This window comes from Wyeomyia smithii, chromosome 2 (assembly GCF_029784165.1).
Source record: "Wyeomyia smithii strain HCP4-BCI-WySm-NY-G18 chromosome 2, ASM2978416v1, whole genome shotgun sequence".
Classification (NCBI taxonomy): Eukaryota; Metazoa; Arthropoda; class Insecta; order Diptera; family Culicidae; genus Wyeomyia; species Wyeomyia smithii.
The window spans coordinates 35,282,923-35,299,450 of NC_073695.1; the positions used below are offsets into that span (position 1 = coordinate 35,282,923).

At 36.4% G+C, this 16,528-nt stretch overlaps 1 protein-coding gene across 1 annotated transcript in view; it reads left to right on the forward strand.

The window, feature by feature from the left end:
- The window catches only part of LOC129724397 (uncharacterized), a 264,826-nt gene that overhangs the window by 229,843 nt on the left and 18,455 nt on the right, over positions 1-16,528 (forward strand). The gene's annotated exons all lie outside the window — the stretch shown is intronic.

Here is a 16,528-nt window from a genome sequence, read left to right on the forward strand (position 1 = left end):
TCAATGTATTTAATTTTAAAAAAAATATTACTTTTGAACCAGTTGATCGATTTTCAATCTTTTTGGATCAAATTAAAGGTAATTATTCCTAGCTATGAGAAAAAATACCAAAAACTAAATCTGGGTGTTTTTATATGCAAAATGTATATAATTATTAAAATTTTCGTCTTGTTTTTAAATTGAATTTACTCAAATTTAAAAAATGACATATTGTTAGAAATTCCTCCATTTATAGAGTTAAGTATGCCCTTCAAAATGAGACCAAGAGATTATTTTTATGTTTGCCTCAAAAAGAATGACATACAAATGAAAAACGCATATTTTTTGATGAAAAATATTAATAACTTTGAGTAAAATTGAGATATTTACGATGTAAGCATTGCAAATTGTTTCTCTTAAAAAGCTCTAAAAGTCGTTCAAAGACAGTTTTGAGATGAATCTTGAAATGAAAAAGTTAGAGCGTAAAATGTGTTTTTCAATATAAATCGGTTGTTTTCAAAGATAGAGAAAAACTTTTTTTACAAAGTTACTTAAAATTAATGGAGCTATAACATTGTAGAACAAATTTGTCTTCTATCTACAAAGATAAAAAAGTTAGATACTTGATTGCATCGTAAATGTTGATCACCATAATTTTTGATAATTTTTCAATAAGCGCTTACTCATATGCAACAACTTTGTAGAAGAAAGTTTTTCTCTAAAATGTTGCTATAGAGCTCTAGATCCAATTTCCCCCTAAATTTGGTTTCTGGACCATTGTGCGCGACCACAGATTAGATCTATTGTCTATTATATATCTATTAGATCTATTGTGATAAACACCCATACAAACCCAAAATAATTGTTAGATCTAATTTTAACATACATTTCGGGCCTGTTGCGAAATCATCAAATAACTATCACAAGAACTCATGATTCATGAAGATTTTGAGATTTTGGGTTCAGTGTTAAGGAATCTTCGCCGTTGATGTTGAAAATATAAAATATAAAACACAAAAAAACTCATTTCCCGTAGCCAAAAAATGGTGACCAACCCTGTTTGGACCGAGCCCTTAAAGAAAGATGACCAGTTATTAGACTGTGACCTCCTCAGGTTTTTATAACACGAATTGCTCCGCATATTCATCACATTCATCCAAGATATTTTCATTTCTTCAACTGTCTTCACTACTTTAGATTACTCTTGAAGATTCTCCTTATCAGTATTATTCGATTAAGCGCAACTCCAGAGTATTTAGGTGGTTAAAAGCACGTCCTTCGAGCATGATGCCCAATCCGTCAGGAGATCGTTGGGTTGTAAGTTTTTAGGAGAAGGATAAGCCGCTCTCGGAGACGCTCTTCTGAATACGCAAAAAGCAAAGCCTTAGTGCTACATTCCGTATCGGAACTCGGCCTTCTGTTTATTATACACTGACTTCGCAGCCAACTGTTAAGTGTGCAGGACAATCGCGGAGCTAGCGCTACGATCCTACTGACACTAACAGTCTCTTCCGAGCCGAGACTTCAACCTACGACGAATGGCTTGTTAGGCCAGCATCGTACCTCGAGACCAGCTGGGAGAGTGAATATGCCTCAATAGTATTAGCTTGCTAATCCCAGAGTAATCAGGTTATCGAGAGGGTCACTCTTGTGAGTCTGCTTTGAATCTGGTGTTAGCAAAACGGAAAGAAAAAATCGAGACCAACGAAACTATTTTTGCGATGTTTTTTGATCTAAAACGCGTTTTTGAAACAATTTTAAAATGGTTTGAAAGCTATTCTGCCGTTCTACACATATTTGTCCCATGTTCCAAATCATGCAAACGAGAAAACGATGTTAAAGTTTTACAACACTTTTACGCATTGCGTCAATGTGACAAATGCAATTATGGGCTTCTATACAGTTTTACCTTGCAATAGACTGTTTTCAATAAATCTAGTTGAAGGTTTTTCGATTTAACACTCTTTTCCATAAAAATACCCACTGGGACATTAATGCCGAGAAATTTGCCTTCCAATATGTAATTTCTACGCATATCAGTCCCACCACGTGCATTCGATGTTTCCCAATACAAAGTTCGCACTGGGCAAGGCTGTTTGACCTTTCACGAAAATGATCACGCTAATCTTGTTGTCTTTAAACGCAAGTGATGATAGTCGAGATGAAAGTTTAGTTAATTGTATAAGTATCAGATGACTTACCATTACAAAGGTGAATTGTTTTTTTAGATGCCCATTCCTATCATATTTGAGCGTTGTTGGGCTTTCACTATTTTGGCTACGCACAAAAGACAATTCTTACAACTTCCAATTAGTATGAATCTCATGCGTTTATCTTTTTTCATGCTCGAAAAGGAAGAGCATTCAGATTACAAACCAGCAAACATGGCTTAGTTATCCCTAACAAAGATATGGACGAACCGCATTCAAATAATCAAGCAAAGTAATTTTCAGTACCGAATTTCTGAAACCCGTAATGTACCAAACGTTGTTAGGAGAAGTCTTTAGTGCTCTGTAGCACTTCTCAAGTTATTAATGTGGGAATTAGTGGTTAGTGGGATGAATTAGAATAGAAAAAATCTAGTGGGACTAATATGTGTAGAAAATCATCGATGGGACAAACAGACTTGGTATAGTTTTTCAAGATTTTCGGAACAAACAATGTTATTTTTAAAAGTTTTTCAAAAATATACGTGAAAATAGACTCATTGGTGATAAAAAACGAAAATCGACCAAAAGTAACATGGGACAACTATGCGTAGAACGGCAGTATTTGTGTGCTACAACTCAAAAGATTCGTTTCAACGATTTTGATTCGGATTCCATTGCTAATACACTTGGTGTACCGCAAGGAAGTGTTTTAGGGCCCATTTTATTTATTATTTACATTAGGGGTGATATCCACCAAAAAAATTGTCTTGTCATTTTCATAATAGGCTTAAATCATGCTAAAACTATCCTGGATTCAAAATCTACATCGCCCAAGTACTGATCTAAACTCAAAATTCGTTTGAATCAATTTTTACCAAACAACTTTTATGCTCCACAATGACATTTTTCGTTTATTTTTACGATGCTCGTTTTTGTTTTCATTTCGAGGCTTTGTAAACTAGTAGAAGGTGCCCTCTGACTAATATCGTGTTTCAAATTTGAAGTATAGAGGTCGCTGCATCACGTTTCGACCGTTACAGCGTCTCTACAGCACGTGTTCACTCATAATTTCCCTTTGTTTAGTCGATCAGCCGTTCTCGTTGTGTATGTTCTTTGCTTGGGTTTTTCTATACTTCTTAAGTGTGAGTTATATTCAAAAGTACTTAAATATGAGTGACAAGTTTGAGTTTTGCGTGGGGTCGGACGCCAAAATCGCTGAGCATCGCATGTCTTATATCGCGAAAGAGAGTAGGCGCAGCCTTACATCAGATAAAAAAAAGGAAGAAGAGGCAAATTAAGCCCAGGAAGGACAACTTTACGGCGCAGGGATAGCTGACTGAAGGTAAAAAAATATAAGGGGCTTTATTATTGCGATTGTTGAGATTTATAGCGTTTTGAAACTGTTGTCGATGTTGTAGCACTTCTAAACCAAGATTTACATTATCTAGCGAATTGATTAAAATTTAAGCAACTAAAGTTAATTATTAGTAAGACAAAGTACTTTTTTTTCTCAAGGGAAAAGCCTGTTGAAGTGTTACTCCTTTCGAGTAACTTCTTCAATAGGCATAAAAACCCGTAATTTTAATCATATAATAATTACAATTTTCGCATTTGCGTAGCTAATTTTGCAATCGCTTGCTACAAGCACAAAAGAAACTCGTTGAAAACTTATTGAGTAACAATCATTCGAAATAGGCCTTTCTCGAAGACTTAATTCTACGCAAAAAAAAACGCCATATGCAAATTATCTACTCGATCGGATTTCGGGAAGTCGTGCCTCAAAGCAGTCAGAGTTTCACTGTTTGGCCGATGAAAAAATGCTCAGAAATTTCTTTTGGAAATGAAAGGATAACTGTTTGAAAAAATTCAAGTGAGGTAGGGTAAATTATTCTGTAGCTGACCCCTTTCTTATAGTAAACCAATCGTCAAATTAACTCAATTTTTGCGAAAACTCGAGAAATTTTCACAAAAACGTTCATTGGAAAGCCTCTTGTCCACCCAGCAAAAAAATTGGTTCATATAACTCGCGCTCAACTCTGTTAAGTGAACCCTTATTTGGTAAAAAATGACCATATAAGATGCATGAAATGCGCCTATGTGTACAAATCTGGAGGCCATATACGTACATTGTAAGAAAAAATTGGTTACGATTTTTTATAACTTCGCATGCTCTCTTAAATGGCCTCATTCGAAACTTTAAATTCTATACGACTTAGAGGATTGACGCATTTTACAATTTTGTATGACACGTTAAATGGCTTCATATATAACCTGATATTGCGTTTTATAGGATTTAAGTTTTATACGATATAAACAAATTTGATTTTGCATTTCATGTAATTACAAACCTGACATGCACATTTGAGCGGCTTAAAACTAACATCCTTATACGACTTCTGGTTTGCTGGGCAGTCAATCTGTATCTGAATCACGAAAAACAACCGTAAATTCCAATTTCTATCAAGAGAATGGACAGTTTTTCGTCAGGATAGTTCACTGAAGGAAGTGGTCCATCCAAAGTAGTCTACCCTTCTAATAAAAGAAAGCAACATTTCATGACCAAATGCAATAACATGCGTATCAGGACCCCGGATCCACTATACGCATAATGAACCCTGGGTCCAAAATAGGAAAAGAGGTCCATTATGCATCAAGATCGGTAGTAGTTATTAATGTTTAGGAACAAAAATGGAACTTTTACAAAGAATTTTCTTTTATATTAGGTGACAGACTTCATATTTTAGTCAAAAATTGGAATACTGCTCCGAAAGGATAAATAATTTGGGTCGGTTACATCTATATTATTCAATACACCTACTATGGGCTCCATTACTAGCATATGAACTCTAGGGTAAATTAGCCTATAGTGAACCCTTTTGCTATTTCTCTTTACATTAAATCTAAATTTAACAAATGTTTCTCGTGATTGTGATGCAGATTGACTGATTGACTGAATAAGATTTTTCCCGATGGAAGTTTCCTGGAATTTTTTCGAGTTTACGCATAAATTGGGCTAATCTGACGAGTGGTTCACCATAGGAAAGGACTATAGGTTAATTTACCCTATTTACTGTTTTCCTCTGTAGCACAATCAAGAAAAGCCTCATATTTCAAATCGACACCATATAACCTTTGTATTGTTTTAATATTATATGTTTAAATGGTTCTTTGAACCCGAATTCTTACAATAAAAATTGAGATGATGATAGTTATTTGACTCTTTGCTAGGCCAACCCTTTTTTGGTGTAAAAACTTACTAAAAATGCCACATACACACCCAAAATAATTGCACAGGTCTGAATTCAACCTGAATTTTGAACCTCTTTTCATTCCGGGTCCCCCGCGTTTGCAACAGGGAATGTATCGCCTGAGTGAATTTATTATTGACCCTCTAGTGCCCAGTGCCGCTTTTAGACGGCCTTCAGTACAACCTCTAAAAAGCTTTGATCAATACTTGAAAAATGTTTATAAAGTTTTTTTGTGATTTTTTTAAATCCGTCTGGAAATTAACTTGGGCACTAGAGAGTTGAAATTCTCGTAGCAGTTTTTTTTTTGGTCGTTGCATCCGTCGTTGATTTCAAAAATATACATCAAACCATGCACGTTTATCATTCGGAAGCTATAAAATTTCGAAGCGTTTTCGCCTCAGTGTATGACAAACGTAAATAATTTCTCACCATGGATAGATTTCATAGCAGAGAAGAGAAGAAAAAACTGTTGTCTCTCATTCTGAGCCGCTCTACCGTTTATCGCACTTATTGCACGATTTGTTTATTTATTCTCTACTCAAATGGGTGTGTTTGTGAGCAAGTTTCATCAAATACTGAGATGATTTACTTTCTATTCAGCTGTGAGAAAGTTTCTAACTCACCGTCTAAAATGTAACACAAATCAATGAGCTGAAAAATGTGATATTTTTCATTGAATCCGGGGAATCATCACGACTATATGTGACTTCCATAGATCCCTCTACGCAGTTCAATTGTTTCAGTAGGGTTGGTTTCAAAGTAGTGAATTTTACCAAACTGTATTCACACTTTAGCTAGCATAACATAGTCTACTTATTACCCAAACAAAAGCTAGTTTTTACCCTGCAGAAGGAATCAAATATGCCCTCAAATTTGCTTCCATTTTTTATAGGAGCTCCCAATTTTCAATCAAACTCGATAATTTCTGTGACAAAGTCAACAAAATATTTTGATGAAATTAGGTAAATTGTATATAATTGCGATTAGCCCGAAAGACCTAGATCTCCTTTAGCTGTAAATTTACTTACTTCGCTAAACTTAAGAGTCTTAGGTGCGCAAGATTTGAAAACAAATCATTGGAATTGATTGCTGTTTTTTCTTTACGTTTAGGAATTGTGCCGTTTCCAGAGCGGGTTGAGAATAATTTTGCTGACCCGCTCTATCCCTTATCTTTCGGATATATCGATTAATAAAAAACAGCAGCCCTTTTCAAATGTTAGTACAGATAAATTTTCAAAAAAAATGTTAAGTTGATCAACGTAGGTTGTGTTTAGGCCCACAAAGCTTCATTGAATTCTGAGAGAGTGCCACCAGCCAGTCCGACGAGTTAGCGCGAAATCCTTCAATATATTCATATTCAGTTCAATCTAATATTTGAAAATTTGACAATTTTGTTTATACGACTGCACATGAAAATGATGGTAACGTTTGGAGATATAATAACATGATTTTCATCCCATAGTTATTGTGAAGACATTTGAGTTTTTTAAGAAATTACGCAGGATAGAACTTGATAGGTATTACAGTTTTATGAGAGATTTGTCGCAACCAGTTAGCTACTTTCCAGTGCATGAAAGACTGCAAAAAGAACAATTTTTAGGTTCTTTCAAACAGACATTTAGGTTGACTTTACAAAACTTATGATAGCTATAAGGACATCAGTAAAAACGCATAGGCTTATTAGTATCGGTCGATTTTATATATTATGTTTTATTTATATTCATACTATTTATCACGGTTGTTTTTCTTAATAACGCATCCATTGATACAATAAATCCGTTAGAATAAACCAAAAACATCAAGAAGCTATTTATTTGTTCCTTAGGATGCAGTATCAAAAAATAAAAAAAAAAACAATATAAATTAATCATAACTACATCCGTTTCAATTTTTACTATTTTACATCGTTTTCATGATTTTTTTCCATAGCATTCATAATAATATGAACCTCCAACCAGAGCATCATGTGTCCTCAAAGTAAATAAGCATTTTTTACCATGCGTCAGTAAATTAAAATCAGAAACAATTGGCCTTTTTGAGTAGCAATCAGCAAAAAACCGAATCACACCGACCATTCAATTACACAATCACGCTTCCGCAATAATACTTGCCCTTCGCACAAAGTGGGAAGCGTCCAGCCCGAGTGCCACCGCCGGAGGAGCCGGCTGCCACTGAGTGGTGCAATTAAATTCTCAAGAGCTGATTTTGACACTGATTTTTTTTTTTATTATTGAATCAACTCAATCAGATCGATACTAACAAGTTTTCCCGCGAGCGAACCACAATCAGTGGTCAACTGCGGCTGTCTGCGTGTGGCTATTAATGTTATCACGGTAACGCCTGACCGAAACCGGTAGCAGCGTAATGCGCCATCGGCGTCAGTACCGGTAATCTCTCGACGCTGCCGCCCGGTCCGGTACATGCTATCACACACAGCCGTCTACTTCGGCTCGTAATTAGCCCCCGCTCGAAACCGATCATTATCCTTTTCTAGCTTCTGCTTGCTTGGCGCTCTAATTACGAATCCGGATCCAAGGCCAACCGGTTCGCCTGGCAGTAAATCCTCTTCCGTCGATACGTAACTCGAACCTTCCCCACAGTGATGGTGGAACTTTCTTCGTCGTCGGATTTAGCAAGTCCCGTCGAAAACTATAGTTGCTTCACCCGGAAAGCGAATCTCATAATAAGGCAGATTTCACCTGCTGCTGGCGGGATCCGAAACCGACAGGAGCTGTGTACGCGCTGTTGATGAATAGAGATTTACTCGAAACCTTGAGCCTTAAGCTGCCGAGGGTGAGAGATACAGAAGGCGAACGACTCCGCAAATACTTCACATATTATAAATATTGAGCTTCTACTGTCGGTTGATCCGATTTGAATGCCTCCACGTTACGTTGTGTGTCTGTTTGAGGAAACTACGGCAGCAAGTTGGGCGTTTGGCAGGGCGCCGAGACAGAAACGTTGCTTCTTAGTGAGCTTAAGCTTCATCAGACGGAACATCTCGCCCCCACCGGCTTTGGCGAGATAGAGAGATAGAGAATGAGTGGAAGGGAGGCTGGGTTTTGGGGAGATACACACAACACAACACAAAATCGCACACAAACTGGGGAAGGTTCACGAAACAATCTGATTGCTTGGCTGAGGAAAATCTCTTCGGTAGGAACAGGCTGCTGCTGCCGCACAAGATATATTTCATAGAATTAAGATTGAATTTGAAAGATTATAAGTTTGTATATAATCTCTCGAAGAAAATTAAAATTAATATCGTTCCTTAATGATAATAATTATTCCCGGGCTAGGGCAGCACATGTGGCACCGTTCTGAGGCAGGCAGACTGAGACGTTCCATCGGCGGAAGAAGCTGACAATCCCCAATCAGGGTTTGGGGGTGGAAGGCTCAAACCGGTATCAGACAAACAAATAAGAAGTATTAAGTAGAAGAATTTATCCCAATCCTTATTTCTCTCTCCGGTGCCCTCCCGAGCACGGCAGGATATACGTGCGAGAGGTTAGGATGTGTGTGGGAATCCCTCCGCCCCTCCAGGCCGTCGTAGGTGAGTGGAAATACGGGGTGGACAGCGCTGCGCTGGGATATACAGATAAACACATTCCCACCGAGGAACATCCTGCTGTCTAATACGCACAGCCAGGATCGGAAAGAGATTCCTAATACCCTTCTTGTAGCGGCTTATAATACATCAGATACTCGACTGACGCGAAGGAAGCGAAAACACGACGCTTTCGCAACTGTGTACCGCTTTGCGAAGATGCTGCCTCGTGCGTCCTTGAGTGAGACCGTGGCCGTGTGTGGGGTTTTCCGTTGGGGGGAAGATGTAGTGTGCCAAGCGAAGCAAATATTCCAAAGATTGTTCAGGTAATTTATAGGAGTGTTTATGCTATTTCAATTCCCAGTTGTTCTATTGAACCTAAGGGAACAATCTCACAGCTATTTGAGATTTAATTTGCTTTAAAAGCGTTTAATGAGGGTAAACAGCATGCTATCCTGATTTTGACGAAGCAAAGCATACACGCTTTGTAATTTTGCTTGGAAATGATTTTTAGAGCTTCTGTATAGTTCCACGATAAATGGCTTTCATAAAAATATTTACCTTGAAACCTTCCTAGAACCATCATGTCGATGAACCAGTAATAAATTAGAATGTCGTGTATCTACAGTTGTTATCACTCAATTCTAAGCTTTAAAATGCTTCTTAAATGCTTTTCATCAATTTTTCAAACAACGAGAAGAGACAAATGGTTTTTCCCATTTTCACCCAATTCAGTTGAAACTACCGTGACGTCAGTTGCTCCTCCCTTAACATTCTAGTGCCTAGTGCCGCCTTTAGATGGTCTTCAGGTAAACCTCTAAAAAGCTTCAATCAATCCTTAAAAAAATGTTCATAAAGTTTCGTTTTCATCGCGCTTCTTCAAAAAAATATCTAACTCAAGAATCATGTACTTCCAGTTATAGAAAGTATATTTGAAACGTAGTTTTCACTTGTGTCTTGTGTCCTTGCATGTTGCTCAGTTTATTTGATCAAATTTTTGGATAGGGCAACCAAGTGTCATATCTGTTACAATTAATTTGTGTCATAATTTTGTGAAAAATGAACCATGAAATATGTATTTCATTGCCTTTGAAGCTAGAATAGCATGACAATTTGGTGCTCATAGGACGACGATTTAAAAATTATAAAATCTAGTAGTTTCGCAATTTCACATAAGCAAGCATTAGACTCTTTAAGCTATGCAAAAAAACGGGCAGTACAAATCATATTAAAATTGCATGTCTTGAGAAAGTTCACGAAAATGCTATGTAGATATATATTATGAACTGGTTTTCTTTTTTGTTTATTATTGAACCATGAGAGTGCATCATTTCACTCAAAATCTCATAAATTTGAATTGAATCCAACACAAAAAATCCATTTTTTTGCCAAAGTGGTCGCTTCCAAAAGTAATAGTCAATCACTGTAATAAATGCTGGCTTCGTTCTGGAAAATTCATTGCACTTCATACAAAATATTGAAACGTTTTTAGAAACACGGTTATTGTTCGACTTCAAAGCATCATTTTGCTATTCCCTAGCCGCTGCTGTAGGATAAAGTTTTAAGCATTATAAAAGTGAAAACTCATATGATAGTTACCTGTACATATTCGTTGAGTTGTTGGCCTTCTGTTAAATTGAACTATGCGCCAGTAGGCCATGAAATAAAAATATTAAAAATGAAAAATCAATCGTGTATCGGTTTCAGTTGTCATTTCGTTGTATCGTTAGAGAATTTACTAAGGAAACGTTCTTCAGATGAAAACGATTTTCAAGTGGGATATAAGTGTTTTACTCTGTGATTTTTTTTTAAAATTGATGGAAGAGGTAAGTATTTTTCATTTTCGAACTGTATATTGCCTAATAAATACTGTAAGTTGTATTTATTCAACAAAAACTGTGCCGTACGGACTTTGATTCATTTAATTTGCTTGAATCAAAATCCGTACGGCGTGTGTATCATGCATATATTGTTGAACTTTCTTCTTGTTTTCAGCATATAATGGAAGAAAACAAGTATAAATATACGTCAAACAATTTTAAACGAGCTGTGACTGAGGTGCGCAAGGGAAAGTCGTACCGGGAAGCTTCGAGAGGTTCCGGCGTTCCGGTTACTACGAAACGCTACGAAAATTGTACTATTTCAGCTGATATCAAGAATTTGAAAACCGTGTGAAACTTTAGGAGCCAGTTGATCCTCAAATATACCTTTTCGGTAATTTAAAGATTGATTATAAATGAAAGATGTTCATTTTTGTACTTCTTCATCTATACGGAGTTTGATTTATTGTTGTATGGACTTTGATCCAGTCTATATCGCGTGTGTGCGGATTTCGATTCAAAAGTGTACGGGTTTTGATTCAGACAAAGAACTGTGTACGGATTTCGATTCAAAACATGTTCTATTTATGCATGATTTTTTCGAGTTTCGGTGTGATTTCAATCATTTTGCTGGAAAATAGTGATAAAATATAAGTAGACCTATACTAAACATGCCAGTTTAAAGCAATATGTGATTTCTTGATTTTATATTGACCGTCGAAGATTTTCATGTGCTTAGGTGTACGGATTTCGATCCAGCACGGTATATTCTTGCAACAAAAACACCACAACACGATGCATCGTTTTATTTTGTTGCGTGGCTGAGAGCTCCATCAGTCCGGTTCCACTATTTCACAACTTTACGAAATGAGATTTGTTTTTCGTCCACTTGTATTACACACGGAATGATATCTCTATGCATCTTACGAATCTGGGGGAATGACATAACTTGAAAATAGATTGTGTTCGAATAAACCGGAAAAAAGTATTTAGTGTTTTTGTCTTCTCCTACAGACTTAGTAACCAACTTACTTCCTTATCGACCTCATCATATCCTCCTGCAAGCTATCACTGTAACAGCGTAGAACGTGCTGTAGTCTATGATATTATCGAGACTTTAGACCAGTGGTTATTAAGTCTAGCGGGAAGTTTTGTGTGGAAGAGCCTAAAAATAAACCATACCTGAAGGTTTTTTTGCAAGGAATTAAAGTACATTGATATATAGTAAATTTTTATATTTTGTGAATTTCGAAACCTAGCTAATGAATACTATCAGCGCTCAGCTCATTCAAATCACTACCCGTTTAACGAGAATTGCATACTATTTTTTTCGTTTTTGTTTCACTGTGCGCTAGCACTGCAAATTCATTGGAAATATTTTTTCTAACGCTAATTCCTGATGGCTCTAAATGAGCAGAGCTGATGATCAGCCTGACCATGTGCAATCGTATGAAGCAAGAAATAATCGGACAGCGTAATATCTGAGAAATATGGCAAGTGAGCCAGAACTTTCAACTTGAACAATTCTATGTAATTTTCAAGGACGTTAGCAGTATAAGGCCGAGCGTTGACATGCAGTTAGAGCAATTTTTCGTGTCTATGTTTATATTGTAGCAATTATTCTCACAGTGCTAGGCCTAATTGCATCAGTTGAGTTCGCCAGTTATGGCTTTGTTTGGTTTCAACAGCTAATAATAAATAACACCGACCTGGTTCCACGAAATAGACAACATAGCCTTCACTGAGCCGAAGACGTAGAAGCATTACCGGGCAGTTTCCTGACTTTAGTTTCTCTGGGTTGCTGTGATGAACACATTTTTCATCACCCGTCACGCTGAGATGAATGAAACCCCTTCTTTTTTGTCGTTGGAGCAGTTGTTCACAGGCGAACAAACGACACTCAACGGACCTTGGAACCAAATAATAATTTCTAAAGCATTTAAATCACTGGACAAGAGCTTGGCGGGTAACTCATAATACCGAAGCAAGCTGTTCCTGCGTTGGGCATAGATCCTTAGCGAGCGATTCCTCAAATTCAGCGTTTACCTTAACACGGACAGTCGTTACCACAGTCGAAATTACCGTATTGAAAACAACAACCGTTTCCGTTCGATTAAATATGAAAAGTAACAATTCCTGAAAACTATGATAATTTGGCTCAAAATTAGACATTTTCACATAGCTAAGAACGCATGACGTTTCAATAAAATTACCAACTAATTTTTAAATTTAAAATATCTAGCGATCTGATGAATTCGAGAATAAGTGAATTTTTGACTGTTGGCGACCGGAGATATTTTTTTTTTATTTCTAGCAAATTGGGCATTACTCACAGGATTATTACATTCCATAGGCTCAAGAATGGTTTTCCAGAATTAATTAATTTTTTTCAAGAAACTATAAGTTAGAATAAAATTTTTGGTAAATAGTCCAGGCTGGAGAATTTTTTTTAAGATTAGGTTTTAGAGTATTTTTAAGGTATCAATAATTTCAAAAATGATTATTTTCAAATGCCGTTAGATGATTTTGACAGTTATTTAGAATGATAATGATAATTAGTTTTTAAAATGCAGCCATTTTCGAGTTATTTTGAATTTTGGTTCAGAAAACCAGTAAGTAAATGCTGACTTTTAAATTTTTAAGTTTTAATTTTTTTTCTTGACATTTTTGTCATTGAAATTAATTTAAAAGCTAGAGTAACGCATTGTTTGAATGTACACTAAGGTCGCTTTTTACTCGGTTTTTTTTGCGTGTTTTTTATGCAGCTCTTTTTAGGCAGATTCCAGAATTTAAGCGTTTTTTTTACACGGAATCCGGAGTTTACGCGGTTTCCTTTTACGCAGCACGTATCCCCCACGTAAAAAGCGACTTAAGTGTATTCTAAAGCAAGACAATAGAAGATATCAGAATTTAACTGTTTGTCGCTGAATTACAACTATTTTCATCGCTTTGATATGACTGCAAAGTTTCACATTGTTGACATGAGCTTTAAAAAAATACTAATTTTCTAGCACTGAGATATATTGAATATGATTCTTTTATGTATGAGGAAGGTTTAAGGCAGTTTAAGTTTAAGCACTTCAAGTTTTAAATTTCAAATTTATTTCTGTGATTGTCGAGATGATCTTGTTCTATTTTATACGCAATATCCACTCAATTCCACTTCTAGCTCCCTAGTTTTCGGGTTTTGACTTTATTGTTTTCTGATGAAAATTGTTTGTTTTTTCATTAACTTTACTCTCTATCTCCTCTATTTTCTCTCTTCTCTCTTCTCTCTTCTCTCTTCTCTCTTCTCTCTTTTCTCTTCTCTCTTCTCTCTTCTCTCTTCTCTCTACTCTCTTCTCTCTTCTCTCTTCTCTCTTCTCTCTTCTCTCTACTCTCTTCTCTCTTCTCTCTTCTCTCTTCTCTCTTCTCTCTTCTCTCTTCTCTCTCTTCACTCTCTTCACTTTCTTTAGTTTCTCTCTCCTCGCTCTTTTTCTTTCTCTCGGTTTTCCTCGATCTCTTCTCTCTCTCTTTTTCTCTGGATGTCTCTTTTGCTCTACTTCTTTCTTCTCTTTTTTCTTTTCACTCACTCTCTCTCTCTATCTCTCTCTCTTCGCTTTTTCTCCCCTCTCCCTCTCTCTTCTCTCTCTCTCTTTGTTTCTCCTCTCTCTCTTTCTCTTTCTCTATCTCTCTCCATCTCTCTCTATATCTCTCTATCTCTCTCTTTATTTCTCTCTCCCTCTCTCTTCTCTCTCTCTCTCTTTGTTTCTCCTCTCTCTCTTTCTCTCTCTCTATCTCTCTCTATCTCTCTCTATCTCTCTTTATCTCTCTCTATCTCTCTATCTCTCTCTATCTCTCTCTCTATCTCATTCATTTTTTTTCTCTTCTCTCTCTCTCTCTTCCTTTTCTCTATGCTCTTTCTTTCTCTTCTTTTTTTCTCTCTGCTCTTTCTCTCTCTTCTTTTCTCTCTTCTCTCTTTTGCTTCTCTCTCTCTCTCTGCGCTCCCCCTCTCTCTCAGCTCTCTCTAGCTCTCTCTAGCTCTCTCTCTCTCTCACTCATAATCTCTTCTCATTTTCTCTCTGTCTTTTCCCCTGTTTGCCTACTTTAATTTACTTTAATCTCATTCAGCTTCTCTTATTTTTCCTTTTTTGTTTTTATTTCACGCTTTCTCTCTTTCTTCTTCTTGGTCGCTAATCTAACAGATTTACCTATCATTTGTCATATATTCAAAAGATCTTTTTCCCACGAATTTCCATTAACTTTCCCAAGACCATAGATTAGTGAATTAATCCACAAGAACCTTTTTCTGATATGTTTCCAAGAAAAACCGAAGCAAAGTATTGCTTTGTTTCCCACACACAAACCTTTTTCTAAGATATGAACTAATTGCCAAACACCTAAGATTCCCACAAGTCAAGCCAATCTATCCAACAGTTAAGCTGGATTTGCTCTCAGCTAATAAACTGTTTTGAATTTCATAAGTTGCATAACCGGACCGATGCACTTTCCAGTTGCATAAACCTGGCGAATGCTTTAGTATCCCATTACCTACACTGTATCCAGAATCATCCCAAGCCTGATGCGATGAGTGCACATGGCTAAAAGTATAAACAAATAAACATACATGCGCTTGTGGCGCTCGCCTGCATGTTTGTATGTTATGTATTTTATTTGCCAATCGTGTCGGCGTCATCAAGCTAGCCCACGATTGGATGACGAGTAAATGAGGTAGTTATGCTTTCTCCCACTATTCTGTAGTACTAGAATTAAGAAGTGAAACGTAGCTATAAGAAACTAAATTGTAAACTTGAAGAAAATAATAAAGACACTCTTAATCGAACCACGAAAGTGATTGTTTCAATAATGTTTTAGAACACATTTCATCGAAGAATAAAAACAATGGCGATAAGTTTGGTGTCAATTGACTATATTTTTTGTTTGTTGTCAATTGACTTTAAAAAGAAAACTTTTTTTAAAAAAGTAGGGTATCGGCTCTAATATCGTCAGGTTTGTTCAATTATTGCTCGGGGGATTAATAAAGTCAAGCTCTGCACTATGAAGAACCATCATGCAGGAAATTACCGCTCTAGGACGTAATTTATCCCCCGGATTATTAAAGGAATTCCTGACGATATTAGAGCTGTTACCCTACTTAGTACAAATGTAGTTTTATTCATCTGCACCAATCCTATCCAACTTAAGACAGAGTTCCACAAATTTGAGATATTTGAACGTTTTTAGTGTCCCATAACCTGGAAGTCACCTTCTCGGGTTTCAAAATAACATCGAACACCAATTTTCGGTTTCAATTGGATTGGATTTAAAAATAGCGTTAAAAATTAATACGCTATTTCTTGGCATCCTGTTAGTTCGGAATTTTCCTTAATTTTACTTAGCTTTTCAGAAGAGGGAACTCGTCATTTTACAGACATCGGTATGAAAATTCTCGACTTTTGATCCCCTCCTCTAGAGGTTGCCCCTCCCCGTTTTCAATATTTCTAAAAATATGTCATTTGTACAAAGAACACATATGCCAAGTTTGGAATATAAATATGAAAATACAAACGAGACCTGTATTTTATCTACTTAGAAGATAAGTAGAAAGACAGAAAATAATTGGAAGATAGATAGAGAGATGTTTTATTGGAAAAATAATATGTGCAACGGCTGATTAACACAAAATTCAAAATGGTAGACAAAACAAATCCAAGTACATTTACGTTTACTATTTGGCAATACCATTCGAGCAAAACTTGTGAACAAAATATGGTTCTCAAACCACCCCCCGTGCGCACGGCCATG